We start from the raw sequence: 14,677 nt of genomic DNA, 5'->3' as shown, positions 1-14,677 counted from the left end.
CATGCTTCACTTATATCATTTTGAGAGTCTCTAAACAGCATGGTAGTTTGCTTTGGTTATGAATTTAGTCCTAATATGATGGGCATCCAAGAGGGATATAATAAAAACTTTCATATAAAGTGCATTGAATACTATGAGAAGTTTGATACTTGATAATTGTTTTGAGATATGGAGATGGTGATATTAGAGTCATGCTAGTTGAGTAGTTGTGGATTTGAGAGATACTTGTGTTAAAGTTTGTGATTCCAGTACCATGCACGTATGGTGAACCGTTATGTGATGAAGTCGGAGCATGATTTATTTATTGATTGCCTTCCTTATGAGTGGCGGTCGGGGACGAGCGATGGTCTTTTCCTACCAATCTATCCCCCTAGGAGCATGCGCATAGTACTTTGTTTCGATAACTAATAGATTTTTGCAATAAGTATGTGAGTTCTTAATGAGTAATGTTGAGTCATGGATTATACGCACTCTCACCCTTCCACCATTGCTAGCGTCACTAGTACCGCGCAACTTTCGCCGGTACCATAAGCCCACCATATACCTTCCTCAAAACAGCCACCATACCTACCTATTATGGCATTTCCATAGCCATTCCGAGATATATTGCCATGCAACTTTCCACCGTTCTGTTTACTATGACACGCTCCATCATTGTCATATTGCTTTGCATGATCATGTAGTTGACATTGTATTTGTGGCAAAGCCACCATTCATAATTCTTTCATACATGTCACTCATGCATCATTGCACATCCCGGTACACCGCCGAAGGCATTCATATAGAGTCATATCTTGTTCTAAGTATCGAGTTATAATTCTTGAGTTGTAACTAAATAAAGTGTGATGATCATCATTATTAGAGCATTGTCCCATGCGAGGAAAGGATGATGGAGACTATGATTCCCCCACAAGTCGGGATGAGACTCCGGGCGAAAAATAAAAAAGGAAAAAAAAGGCCTTAAAAATAGAAAAGGCCCAAATAAAAAAATAACTAAAAAAATGAGAGAAAAAGAGAGAAGGGACAATGCTACTATCCTTTTACCATACTTGTGCTTCAAAGTAGCACCATGATCTTCATGATAGAGAGTCTCCTATGTTGTCACTTTCATACACTAGTGGGAATTTTTCATTATAGACCTTTGCTTGTATATTCCAATGATGGGCTTCCTCAAAATGCCCTAGGTCTTCGTGAGCAAGCGAGTTGGATGCACACCCACTAGTTTCTTTTGTTGAGCTTTCATACACTTATAGCTCTAGTGCATCCGTTGCATGGCAATCCCTACTCACTCACATTGATATCTATTGATGGGCATCTCCATAGCCCATTGATACGTCTAGTTGATGTGAGACTATCTTCTCCCTTTTTTCCTCTCCACAACCACATTTCTATTCCACATATAGTTCTATATCCATGGCTCACGCTCATGTATTGCGTGAATATTGAAAAGGTTTGAGAACATCAAAATTATGAAACAATTGCTTGGCTTGTCACCGGGGTTGTGCATGATTTAAATATTTTGTGTGGTGAAGATAGAGCATAACCAGACTATATGATTTTGTAGGGATAGCTTTGTTTGGCCATGTTATTTTGAGAAGACATGATTGCTTTGTTAGTGTGCTTGAAGTATTATTATTTTTATGTCAATATTAAACTTTTGTCTTGAATCTTATGGATCTGAATATTCTTTCCACAATAAAGAAGATTACATGGATAAATATGTTAGGTAGCATTCCACATTAAAAATTCTGTTTTTATCATTTACCTACTCGAGGACGAGCAGGAATTAAGCTTTGGGATGCTGATACGTCTCCAATGTATCTATAATTTTTTATTGTTCCATTCTATTATATTATCAACCTTGGATGTTTTATATGCATTTATATGCTATTTTATATGATTTTTGGGACTAACCTATTAACCTAGAGCCCAGTGCCAGTTTCTGTTTTTTCCTTGTTTTAGAGTATCACAGAAAAGGAAAATCCAACAGAGTCCAATTGACCTGAAACTTCACGGAACTTATTTTTGGAACGGAAGCAATCCAGAAGACTTGGGGTGTACGTAAGGGAAGCAACAAGGAAGGCACGAGGCAGGGGGGCGCGCCCTCCACCCTCGTGGACCCCTCGTGGCTCCCATGACGTATTTCTTCCTCCTATCTATATATACCCATATACCCTAAAAACTTCGAGGAGCACAATAGATCAGGAGTTCCACCGCCAGAAGCCTCTGTAGCCACTGAAAACCAATCTAGACCCGTTCCGGCACCCTGCCAGAGGTGGAATCCCTCTTTGGTGGCTATCTTCATCATCCCGGTGCTCTCCATGATGAGGAGGGAGTAGTTCTCCCTCGGTGCTGAGGGTATGTACCAGTATCTATGTGTTTGATCTCTGTCTCTCTCTCTCTCTCGTGTTCTTGAGGTGGTACAATCTTGATGTATCGCGAGCTTTGCTATTATAGTTGGATCTTATGATGTTTCTCCCCCTCTACTCTCTTGTAATGGATTGAGTTTCCCCTTTTAAGTTTTCTTATCGGATTAAGTCTTTAAGGATTTGAGAACACTTGATGTATGTCTTGCACGTGCTTATCTATGGTGACAATGGGATATCATGTGATCCACTTAATGTATGTTTTGGTGATCAACTTGCGAGTTCCATGACCACGTGAACTTATGCATAGGAGTTGGCACACGTTTTCGTCTTGACTCTCCGGTAAAAACTTAGGGGCACTCTTTGAAGTACTTTGTGTTGGTTTGAATAGATGAATCTGAGATTGTGTGATGCATATCGTATAATCATACCCATGGATACTTGAGGTGACATTGGAGTATCTAGGTGACATTAGGGTTTTGGTTGATTTGTGTCTTAAGGTGTTATTCTAGTACGAACTCTATGATAGATTGAATGGAAAGAATACCTTCATGTTATTTTACTACGGACTCTTGAATAGATCGATAAGAAAGGATAACTTTGAGGTGGTTCCGTACCCTACCATAATCTCTTCGTTTGTTCTCCTCTATTAGTGACTTTGGAGTGACTCTTTGTTGCATTCTGAGGGATAGTTATATGATCCAATTATGTTATTATTGTTGAGAGGACTTGCACTAGTGAAAGTATGAACCTTAGGCCTTGTTTCAACGCATTGAAATATCGTTTGTGCTCACTTTTATCATTAGTTACCTTGCTGTTTTTATATTTTCAGATTACAAAAACCTTTATCTACCATCCATATACCACTTGTATCACCATCTCTTCGCCGAACTAGTGTACCTATACAATTTACCATTGTATTGGGTGTGTTGGGGACACAAGAGACTCTTTGTTATTTGGTTGCAGGGTTGCTTGAGAGAGACCATCTTCATCCTACGCCTCCTACGGATTGATAAACCTTAGGTCATCCACTTGAGGGAAATTTGCTACTGTCCTACAAACCTCTGCACTTGGAGGCCCAACAACGTCTACAAGAAGAAACTTGTGTAGTAGACATCAATGCTCCTCCAGGCCTCGCGAGGATGATCGGGCCGGAGAAGCACGAGCGCCGTCGCCGCCATTAACGGAGAGGGGTGCGGCCGCAGGAGGCGATCTGGGCTCGAGCAGTACCACCTCGTCCTCCCTTCTCCTCTTTGCCACGGGCATCGGCCTAGTTGCGCAACAAAGAAGAGTCAAGGACGAGCATCAGAAGCAAGAACAAGGCATGAAAAGAACACTTACTGGTCCACCGCGGCGTAGTTCCTCCACTTCGTAAGCTTAAAGCCAGAGAGTTTCGCAGCCCGAGGCGCGGGCGTGCGGGCTCCAGGAGAAGAAGCAGGGGTAGCAGATGGACTGGAAGCAGCTCCAGGCAGCGCCGAGGCAGGAGCGTCGTCCCGGGAGAGCAGCGCCGACCTGCCCTTCGTCGGAACCACGAGCGGCTCCTCTCTCTCCGGGAGGACGTCGGCCTCGTCATCGTCGTCAGGAAGGAGGCGGAGGATGTCGGCCTTGCACAAGGGGAAGGTCTCCCCCATCCCCTTGGGGGTTGCCTCCGGGTAGCGCCCCTCACCCTCCTCCTCTTCCCCATCCTTGCAAAAGTCGCCAGAAGACACGTCCAATGTCGTCGTTGCCACCGGGGCCACTGGGGGCGCCGGCGGCACCAGGCCGCGCCCGTAAAAGGTGGGCATGGCGGCCACGACCTCCGCCCCATCCTTCCAAAGGAACAAAGGAACGTGGGAATTCGGCAGATACTCCTGGTCGTCCCTGACCAAGAGGCGGAGCGCCACAGCCAGCTCCTCTTCAGACAAGGCCTCCAGGCTCAGGCGAAGCTTGTCATCTCCGTCCCCGAGCGTCCATAAGGGGCACGAGCACGCCTGGAGAGGATCCACCCACAGTACCAGGAATCCCCTTCGTGTTGCCTGGCTTCAAGTCGGCGTTCATCTTCTCCAGCACCAACTTTGCCCGGTCGTCAGGAAGCTTCGCACGGGACTGTCGCTCGTCAAACTAGGGCATCTCCGTCGGTAGCTTCAACTGCGGGTGGACACACTTGGCATCCATCATGACCCACTTGCTCTTAAAGCCATCGGCCTTCTTCCCGGCCTTCGAGATTGCGTTGGCCTTGCCGGCTGCAACAAAGTTGGCGCACCCCATGGTGTGGCCGTCATTGATCCGGATGAAGAAGAAGTGGCGCAACAGTGCCAAGGACGGCATCACCATGACGTACGCCTCATAGTAGAAGGCAAAGACCGACAAGAGAAGAACGGAGTTGGGATGGAGATGGAGAGTGTCGGATGTGGGGTTCCGGCGAACCCTTATGGTTCGAACACTGGGGTGCGCGCGAAGTCTTTCCCTCCTGCCAATCAACGCTCTAGCTCACTAGATCTCGCGGACGAACTCGACGAACTCTCAACACAAAAAGACATGGGTTTATACTAGTTCGGGCCACCATTGTGGTGTATTACCCTACTCCAGTGTGGTGGTGGTGGATTGCCTCTTGGGCTAATGATGAACAATACAAGGGAAGAACAGCCTCGTGAGGTTGAGGTGTTCTTGCGCGTGTGAGCTTGCGGTGTGTCTCTTCATCTAAGATCAGATGATCCAGCCCCCTCTCTAAGGTGGTGGCTAGTCCTATTTATAGAGGCCCTGGTCCTCTTCCCAAATATCGAGCGGGAGGGAGCCAACAATGGCGGGATAATTTGAAAGGGGATAGCTAGTACAAGTTATCCTGACGAAAGTAGTCTTCGCCTGCACAAAGCTCTGGTGGTGACGCCGTTTTGGGCTCCACGATGACCTCTGTCTTGCAGTTCATGGTCATGGTCTTGTTGCACCGGAATTGCAACCTTTGTCTGATGCCCCGGTACTCCTCGGCTGCGCTTGCCCCCTTTGCACCAAAGAGGAAACAAGGACGCTGCGCGTGCTGGCCTCGATAGTCATGGCTCACGTCACGAGAGCCTCGTGAGGTTCGCCTCGCCTTGATATCTCCGCTCCTCGTGAGCTTGGCCCCTCGCGAGGGTCTTGGATGCTTTGTTGGTGAAGATGGGCCGTACGGCCTGCCGGCTCAGCCACGCCGCAGGCTGCGGGCAGGCAAGTCTGGGGACCCCCGTTCCCAGAACGCCGACAGTAGCCCTCGGGCCCAAGGTGCGCTCGGGCTTGGCTTCATGGAGAAGCCAAGGGTCAAGCTCGGAGCATCGCGGGCCCCAAAAGCCTGCGGCCTTGGTTAACGTGTGGCGGTTGATTAGACGTGGGCGTCTCCGCTTCCCCACGCTGCCTCGATGACTACATGACTTGACAAGTCCCTGCGACATGCAAGGGAAACCATCATTAATTGCGATCGTGGGAGACGCCGGTTGGCCTTCTCTGGCTATAAACGGGGAGGGGGGGTGGACCCCCCGCTGCCCATCTCTTCCTCGCTTGCTCGCTTCTTCTTTGCTTCATTGCTTGTAGTGCCCCCGATGGCGCCACGAAGGAAGTTCTCTGCCGCCGAGAAGGGGAAGGCCCCTCGCGAGGGCCCTGGTTCCCTAGCACCCAAGTGCGGTCGTGGCCATCCGTGCAAGCACGCTGCGACCCCCGCCGTGGCCCACCGTCGAGGCGGTGCCGTGGCATGCGGAGGGGACCGTCCCGACCATGGTGGTCCAGCTGATGTGGGGAGGCGCGCGATGGTGGCGAGGCCTCCCTGCCCGCGCTTCCATTCAGCGGAGGCATCACCGGAGTTCGTTGTCTGGTCGGAGAACCCGGCCGGCAACTGGCTCCAGCTTCCGCGCTTCCTTGTCGATGAACTGTCGGCCCCTGGTCCAGGAGGGCTCTGGTTGCAGGCGGATGGTTGCTGCAGCAAGGCATCCTGGGTCGCGGTCGAGACTTTCGCCACGGGCAACATAGCCCTAGCCCGCAGCTGGCAGACGTTCGCCCGCGCGCGCGGCCTGGGTAGGCGGTGCACGCTCCACTTCAAGTATGACGGTGGGTCGACCCTCTACGTGAGGGTGTTCGGGGAAGATGGTCGCCGCGCCGGGTGCTGCCCCTAGACAAACGATAGTGAGGAGGTGCTCGGCCTTGGTGACGGTCGCGACGAGGGTGAGGGCGAGCCTGTCCTCGTCGGCGACCGCATCTCTTCCAGCTACGGCGGCTCTTCCTCCAGTGACAGCTCCAGCAGCGATGGCTACGACCAGCCGCCGCGCCCGCTTCGAAGGAGGCAGCGGGTCATCTCGTCGCCGCGCCTCCGTGAAGCCCGAGGAGGGGTCTGGCTAGGCTCGGGCGTTGCTAAGGGCTCGCCCCCGCAAATTGCTGAAACACCGCTTTGTTTAGCTTTTCCCTTTTGTAACAGCCTGGATTTTGGCCATTTTCTTTTTCTTTTGATTTTAGTTGTTTTTGCTCTATTTTTCTTTTTGGAGTGATTCTGTGGCCTTGCCACCTGGGAAATCATCCTCTTTTTCCTCCCAAGTGGCTCGTCATTCTCAAAACCTTGACAAGATCATGTCACTTCACTGCTTGACCAAACCCTAAATTCTTTTTCTTAGGAATATTCCTTTTTCTATTAAAGGAATAACCCTGTCTGCCCTAGGTTGTGAAGCAACCTTTATTTCCATCACTCCTAAAATTCCCAATTAATTCTCATAAATTGTTTGGGTCATATCATTCTCTAATATGGCAAAATATTTCATTTATCATGTTTATCATCTTGCTCAATTAATTCATTTCCTATTCTGCCCTAAATGGCACATTGTGAAGCAAGTGCTATTTTCCTTTTCCCAATTGACCTCAAACTCCTTGGACACCTTTTCCTGTCCATATCATTTTCACGTGCCAAAATGCAACCTCATTTGCCTAGTAATTATTTAATTATGATTTTCCAAAGTTTCTACCCAGACAGAAGCTTTGTGAAGGTGGTGCAATCTAGGCATATCCAAATGAGTTGCCATTTTGCGTGATCCCTCATATCATCATATCATAGTCCTCCACCAAAGTAGAGCTCATGTCATGCCTCCATGTGAGCTCACTTTCAATACTTTGATTCTGCCCAAACTTTCAGTTTGTGAAGCAAGTATACTTTATCTTGCTCCATTATGGCTACCAATTTTTCTAGGCCGTCTATTACTCATATAACCTACCTCAACCCATTTTGGGCATGTTTCATCAAGCCATTTTTCCTCTAGAATTTTTGCAAGTTTCTGGTCAGCAAGGATGTTTGTGAAGCAAGTACCATTTTGGTAAATCCAATTGGTATGAAACTGATACAGCATCTTTATATGATCAAATCATGAAGCCTTGCCAAACTTGAGCTCAAGTGGCCACACCATTTGAGTGCATCATCCAAATCTCATTTCTGGATCATTTTGGTCAGTTGCAAAGCAACTATGATTTATCTTGATCCATTTCTTCTCCAAGTTCCCAGGGTGAAAGTCCTTCTTTACCTCAAACTCGCAGACAACTCCATTGGATCCAAAACCCTTCCTGTTGCTCACTAGTGCTCACCCAAGTTTACTGCAGTAAACTTCAGAGGGTTCTCACCGTTTAACTGGATCACTTTTAACCGAACTACCACCGTAGTTGAGACCTACCCTGGATGAACTACCCACTAGACAACAAGTTCCAGCCCCTCTCCCCCGCTACATTCTAGTGCACACGGTGACCGGGTTAATGGCAAGCCTGTGCGCGCGCTCTGCTGCCGTTGGCCGCGCCCAGGATGGATTCTTGCTCGGGCCCCTCTCCCCCTCGTCATCTTAGCGCGCATGAGCATGTACATTGTCTTCCTCTCATCGTCGCCAATCACCTGGACCCCGCTCCCCCTCCGGCAGCTTCCTCACCTTGAAACCGCCGTGTGCTCACGGGCGCATAGTGGCCGTTTGGCTCTGTGCATGCCCTGGCCGCTTCCTCCCCGTGGTCCGGCGTTGCCTCTGCCCCGTGAGAACCTCAACTGTGTCTCCCTCGTCACTTGCCCCCTAGTTCATGCAAGCGCATATGCGTCCGCGGCGCCGGCCACGCGTCTGCGGCGACGACAGCGCGGCACCTCGCTTCGCGGCTATTTAAGGCCACCCCGAGACCCTCCGAGCTCACCCACAGCCTCACCCCTCCTCTCTAAGCCTCCCCGACCACCCAAACAAGCTCGAGGAGCTCTCATTCCTTCCCCTCGTCACCACAGCCGCCGCTCTGTCCTGGCTAAATTCGTTCAAAGCCGTCCCCCTCCTTGCCTTCTTTCACTACCAGAGCCCCTATCTACATCCGGCGACCCTCCCCTGCCGCTTCCCTCACCCTCCGGCGCACCAGGGAGCCATGCCCGTCGCCGCCCAACATAGCCGTCCGCTACGGTCGAGGCTGCTCCCGTTCCCGTCGTCTTCAGCTACCGAGAGGTCGACCAGGTGATGCGGCTCGATCCCCCGAGCATGTTGGTGTGCCGAGCGCAGCGGGAGGCGGGCAGAATCGCCGACGAGCCCCGTCGGGACCCTTCTCTGCCACGGCCAGGCGCGGGCGAGAGGAAGGGGACGAAGGCGCTGACCCCCTCCCATCCATATGGCCGCACCCCCCCCCCCCCCCGTCAGCCCCTCGCCCGTTGACCCCGCCCCTCCACATTAGTTAAGTGGAGACGAATTCCCAAGCAATCTGTTTCCTTCTTTCGAAAGCGTATTCTGCTTCTACTTCAGCAAAAGTACGTTTTCCTTCTCTGAAGACGTATTTTTCTCTCTGTTACAACGAGGAATACATTTTCCGCAGGAGAAGACGTATTTCCTAGAGTGCGCTTTCAGTTTTTCCGGCTAAGGGCCAGTTTGTGATGGTTTTATTTACAAATGGGTCCCTGGCAGAGAAACCATTATACCTTTTTACTCCCAACTCCAAATCAGGTGATTCCAAAGCCCACTTCTTCATTTCGTCGAGCCTGTTCTGATGGAACCATATTCACCATGTTTTGACATTCTGAAAATGACCATTTTTCCCCTGCCCTTATTCAGCCCCCTCCGAGAGAGTACGTTTTTCAGCGATCCTTTCCGAGAGTTTCTCGCACTTTCTTCCGGTGATTTCTTCCACCACAGGCAAGACACACCCTCCATTTGCATGATTGCAATGCAGTGACATGGTTTAAATTATTTGAACTTGTTTAAAATATTGCTTTAGCTACATGACTTTGTGCATGGCAATTTCTCGGAGTTGTATTTTGATCTTGTTATTGCCATGATGTTGCTTGGAGTTCTAGGACTTATATTTTGCACCTTATGTGGTTGACATGTTGCCATTGGATTATAAGTGGCTTATGTTATGATTATTTTCATGGTGGTGATGGATATGATATTTTAGAGTATTACTTTGGATATCATGTTGCCTTTGGATTATTAGTGGTTAGTATGATTATTTTCATGATGATACCTGTTATTATATTTGGGAGTATTACTTTGGATATCATGCTGCCTTCGAATTATTAGTGGTTAGTATGATTATTTTCATGATGATACCTGTTATTATATTTGGGAGTATTACTTTGGATATCATGCTGCCTTTGGATTATTAGTGGTTAGTATGATTATTTTCATGATGCTAGTTGATGTTCTATTGCTTGGAGTATTATTTTCGGTAATGATGTTTACATGTGGATCTTAGCCGAATAGCTTTATTCTTGTTATTGGAGTTGTAGGATTATTGTTTTCGGATCCATCATGACAATAGTTTGTGCTACCCTTGGAGTATTTTGAGATGATGATATTATGCTTAAATTATTTGTTGGATATGCCTATGATTTGGATTATAGTTTGATAGTTGATAACAGAGTATCAGTTACCACAGTTATATTTTTGGGGATAAATTCCGTCATTAAGTTGGTCAGGTGCCGCCGAACCGGGCTTTTTCCAGTGCAACCACATTTGCCTTTGTGGGAAGCCCTTGATTCGGTCCATTGACACGGCCTCTGGTCGGTGCCTCCATCTAGGGAAGGTTATGTCATGCTTGCCCTGGCCCGGTAAGCAGGCATAATCTTGTGTGCTCGTTGATGAGATTATGGTACCGAGTCCCCGAGTGGGAGTGTTTTGACCACGACGATGGTCGGGGTGTCTTTGGTAGACACAGGGCCACCCAGGACCAGCCCGTTGGGGATTTGGGTCGGAGTGGCCGGGAGAGTGCTATGGCAATGGAAGGGTCTTGTCGGAATGCCGTTGGTCCACCCGAATGGGAGTGTGAGGCCATGGGTTCCGTGGTGTGGGTACAGTGTGCTACCTCTGCAGAGTGTATTTAATCTATCAATAGTCGCGTCCGTACTAGGTCCACCTTTCGATCAACACTCACATGACGGAATGACTTATAGGTGATCCATATGTTGATATGTTGAGCAGTACAGATTTGCAAGATGTTGATGATGATGTTGGGACCAAGTTTTGGTCGTGGTTGTGATCGCCGGAAAGATCACAGTTGGAGACCAAGTGTTGGTCATGGTAGTGATCACCGGAAAGATCACCGTATGGTTTTGATCATGAGTTGATCGAGATGGTATATTGCTTGGCCGGTTAGCCAAGCGAGATATGGTTATGGAGATCTGAGATGGTGATTTATGAACATTGTATTAGTTTCATCTCATGCTTAGTAGTTGCTTCATCATGGTAGTTGTGAATTAATTAACCTGTTAATGCTATGTTATTGTCTTGCCTTGATGTTTATGGTTGTTGTGAGCTTGCAAGTACATTCAATGTACTAACCTGGCGTGTCATGCCAGATTGCAGGTGATGTCATGATTGCTTGATTGTTTGTTGATGTGTCCGTTCATGCGAACTAGATCGTGTCCCAGCCAGAGTCCTTGCGGAGTGGAGTTCACCACCTTCATCATTGTTCCGCTGCTAGAAGTTTCCCGCTGCTACGAGTTGTTCCGCTGCTAGCATAGAGCAAGTGTAGTATCGCAGGCGTAGTGTCGCCATGCGGATGTGATCATTGTAACATCAGACCCGTGTAATTATTATTTTTGTAATAAGAGCTGATTTGTTCTATGTCAAGCAGTGCCGTATTCCAGATACTTCTCCTCGATCTCTGGGCTGGAATACAGGGCGTTCCGGTTTCTCTAAGCGGGGTGCCACAGGCAAACTCGATTAAGGAGAAGCAAGCCAACTACGGAAAGCAAATGAAAAGCCACGTCCGGCACCTAAACTAGTCTTCAAGTCTTCTCACCAGCACGGAGCTAAGTGCTGTCCACTAGGCGTGGGAGGGAGCCCCAGGGCCTGAGGCCGGCGCTCCTGAGACTCCGGGGCGTGTACAGCCCCAACTCATTATTACGTGAGAGTGTCACGGGCGGCAATTCTTCACAGGCACCGGGCCTTGCTTCACATGCTTTGGGCCTTTCTTCACACGCTCTGGGCCTTGCTTCACAGGCTCTGGGCCTTGCTTCACAGGCACTGGGCCTTGCTTCACAAGCACTGGGCCTTGCTTCTCAGGCACTGGGCCTTGCTTCACAGGCACTGGGCCTTGCTTCTCAGGCACTGGGCCTTGCTTCATGGGTAGAACTTCCGGAGGTGCTGGATGTTCCAGGCATTTTGGATAGGTGTCCCCTCTCGCGTCTCCAAGCGCACGACGCCAGGCCTGGAGATGTGGACGACCCTGAACGGGCCCTCCCACATGGGTGAAAGCTTGTGCAACCCTTCCCTGGAGAGGACCCGCCTCGGGACTAGGTCACCCGTCTCGAGCGTCCTGGAGCGAATGTTGCGGCAGTGGTAGCGCTGTAGCGCTTGCTGGTACCTTGCCGCCCTTAATGCAGCTTCGTGACGACGTTCCACCCCCAGCATGAGATCCATCCCCCGCATGGCGTCCTGTTGTGTTTCGTCGAATGCCAGGACCCACGCGGAGCGATGCTTGACCTCGTGAGGGAGGACTGCTACAGCTCCGTAGACGAGGAAGAACGGAGTCCCGCCCGTTGGCTTGTTAGCGGTGGTGCGGATGGACCACAGCATGGACTGGAGCTCGTCGTGCCAGCCCCTGCCATAGGCCTCCAGCTTCTTCTTGAAGGTCCTGGTCTTGAGGCCCCTCAGGACCTCAGCGTTGGCGCACTCAGCCTAACCATTGCTCCTGGGTGGGCTACCAAAGCGTAGCAGATCTGCGTTCCAAGGTTAGCACAGTAGGTTTTAAAGAGGTTACTAGTAAACTACGAGTCGTTATCTGTGATGATGTGGTTGGGGACCCCGAAGCGGCTCACGAGGCCCTTGATGTACTTCACAGCAGAGCCGGCTGGAATGGTTCGGACGGCTTCCACTTCCGCCCACTTGGTGAACTTGTCGATAGCGACGTAGAGATAACGGTAGCCCCCTGGCGCTCGTGGGAACGGACCTAGGATGTCTAGCCCCCAGACCACGAATGACCACGTGAGCGGGATGGTTTGGAGGCCTTGAGCAGGCTGATGGATTTGCTTGGCGTGGAATTGGCAAGCTTCGCAGGACTTCACCAGCTCAGCTGCATCGTTGAGTGCTGTGGGCCAATAGAATCCGTTGCGGAAGGCCTTGCCGACGAGGCTCCGTGATGACGAGTGATGTCCATAGTCCCTGCTGTGTATGTCAATCAGCAGCTCCCTCCCTTGATCGCTGGAGATGCAGCGTAGCGTGACATCATTCGGCCGTTTCCTGTACAACTCGCCGTCTTGAATGCAGTATGTCGTGGCTTGTCTGGCCACGTGCTACGCGTCTTCTTCCTTCTTCGGCAGTGTCCCGTGCATCAGGTACTCCTTGAACTCCTTGGTCCAGCACTCCTCCTAGGGCTCGAGCGCCAAGAGCAGCCGAGCTCCTGAGGTCGGGCCGCAAGCTGGGGCTCCCGAGGCCGAGGGCTGAGGGAGCTCCTCCCGAGGCTGAGTCATGCTTGAAAGAGGTGGCGTAGCTGACGGCTTGAAGAGCCGCTCTTCGAAGACGCCGGGATCTTATGGTTGCCGCTTGGATGCTCTCTTAGGGATGTCGTCGGCTTCCATGTTGGTGCCCCGGGCACATGCTGCAGCTCCAAGCCTGTGAACTGCTTTTCCATTTTGTGCACGTCCGCAAGGTAGGCCTCCATGTGCTCGTCCTTCGGCTCGTACACCTTGTTGGAGGAGTTGACGAGGAGCTGCGAGTCGCCCTTGACGGTAAGGCGCCTTACCCCCATAGCCGCCGCAGCCTTAGGCCGGCTATGAGGCCTTCGTATTCTGCGATATTGTTGGAGACCTTCTCGCCGTGCTGGCAGCAGAGTTGCTCGGCGTAGCAGAGCTTGTCCTGAGTGGGTGAGATGAGTTCTGCTCCAGCCCCCACGCCCTGGTGCGCAAAGGCACCATCAAAATACATGACCCAGCCTTCTGGCGCCTTGCTTCCAGGGGAGGTGGACTGGTCTTCTCCTTCCTCAAGAGCCGGGGCATCTGTCCATTCTGCCACAAAATCAGCGAGCGCGGCTCCCTTGATGACCCTGGTGGTGCTAAACTCCAAGTGAAATGCTTGCAGCTCAATGTTCCATTCAGCGGCCCTTCTGGCTGAGTTTGGGCTCCTGAGTACCCTCTCCAATGGGTAAGACGAGACGACCTTGATGGGGTGCCCCTGGAAGTAGTGCCGCAGCTTGCGCGAGGCCACCAAAAGTGTGAGCAGGAGCTTCTGCGGCATGGGGTAGCGCGCCCTCGCGTCCCGTAGTGCGGTACTGACGAAGTACACCGGGTGCTTGACGAGGGCTGGTGCACTGTCGAGGCTCGGGTCCCGCGGAGATTGTGGCATATCCTGAGGTGGTGGGTCTCCTGAGACTTGACTGTCCTCAGGAGCTTCTGCGATGTTGCCCTGCTGAGCTTGGTCTTCCGCCGCTGATGGCTTTGTTGCACCTTCCTGGCCCCACACTACATCAGCTCTGGCATGGTGCGGCACACCCTTGTCTTAATGCCCCTCCCGAACCGCCACCAGCGCCGCGCTGGTGGAGTATGGGGTGGCGGCAAGGTAGAGCACCAGGGGCTCGAGAGGCCGCGGTGCCACCATCATTAGGGGGCTGGTGAGGTATTTCTTGAGGTCTCGGAAGGCCTGGTCTGCCTTCGGGGTCCACTCGAAGGGGCCTTTCTTCTTCATGAGCTTAAAGAAGGGTAAGGCGCGCTCGCCTAGCTTAGAGATGAAACGCCCTAGCTTCTCCGGGTTCGCCTCGATCCCTCTGTGGGATACGAGAAACCCTAGCAACTTGCCAGATGGGACGCCAAACACACACTTCTCCGGGTTAAGCCTCAAGTTCACTTGGCGCAAGCTCTCGATGGTCTCCTCCAAGTCTTGAATCAATGTCCT

This window comes from Triticum urartu, chromosome 2A (genome assembly GCF_056163025.1).
Source record: "Triticum urartu cultivar PI428250 chromosome 2A, HENAU_Tu73, whole genome shotgun sequence".
NCBI classification, from domain to species: Eukaryota; Viridiplantae; Streptophyta; class Magnoliopsida; order Poales; family Poaceae; genus Triticum; species Triticum urartu.
The sequence above is the reverse complement of the archived record's forward strand: the minus strand, read 5'-3'. Positions refer to the sequence as shown.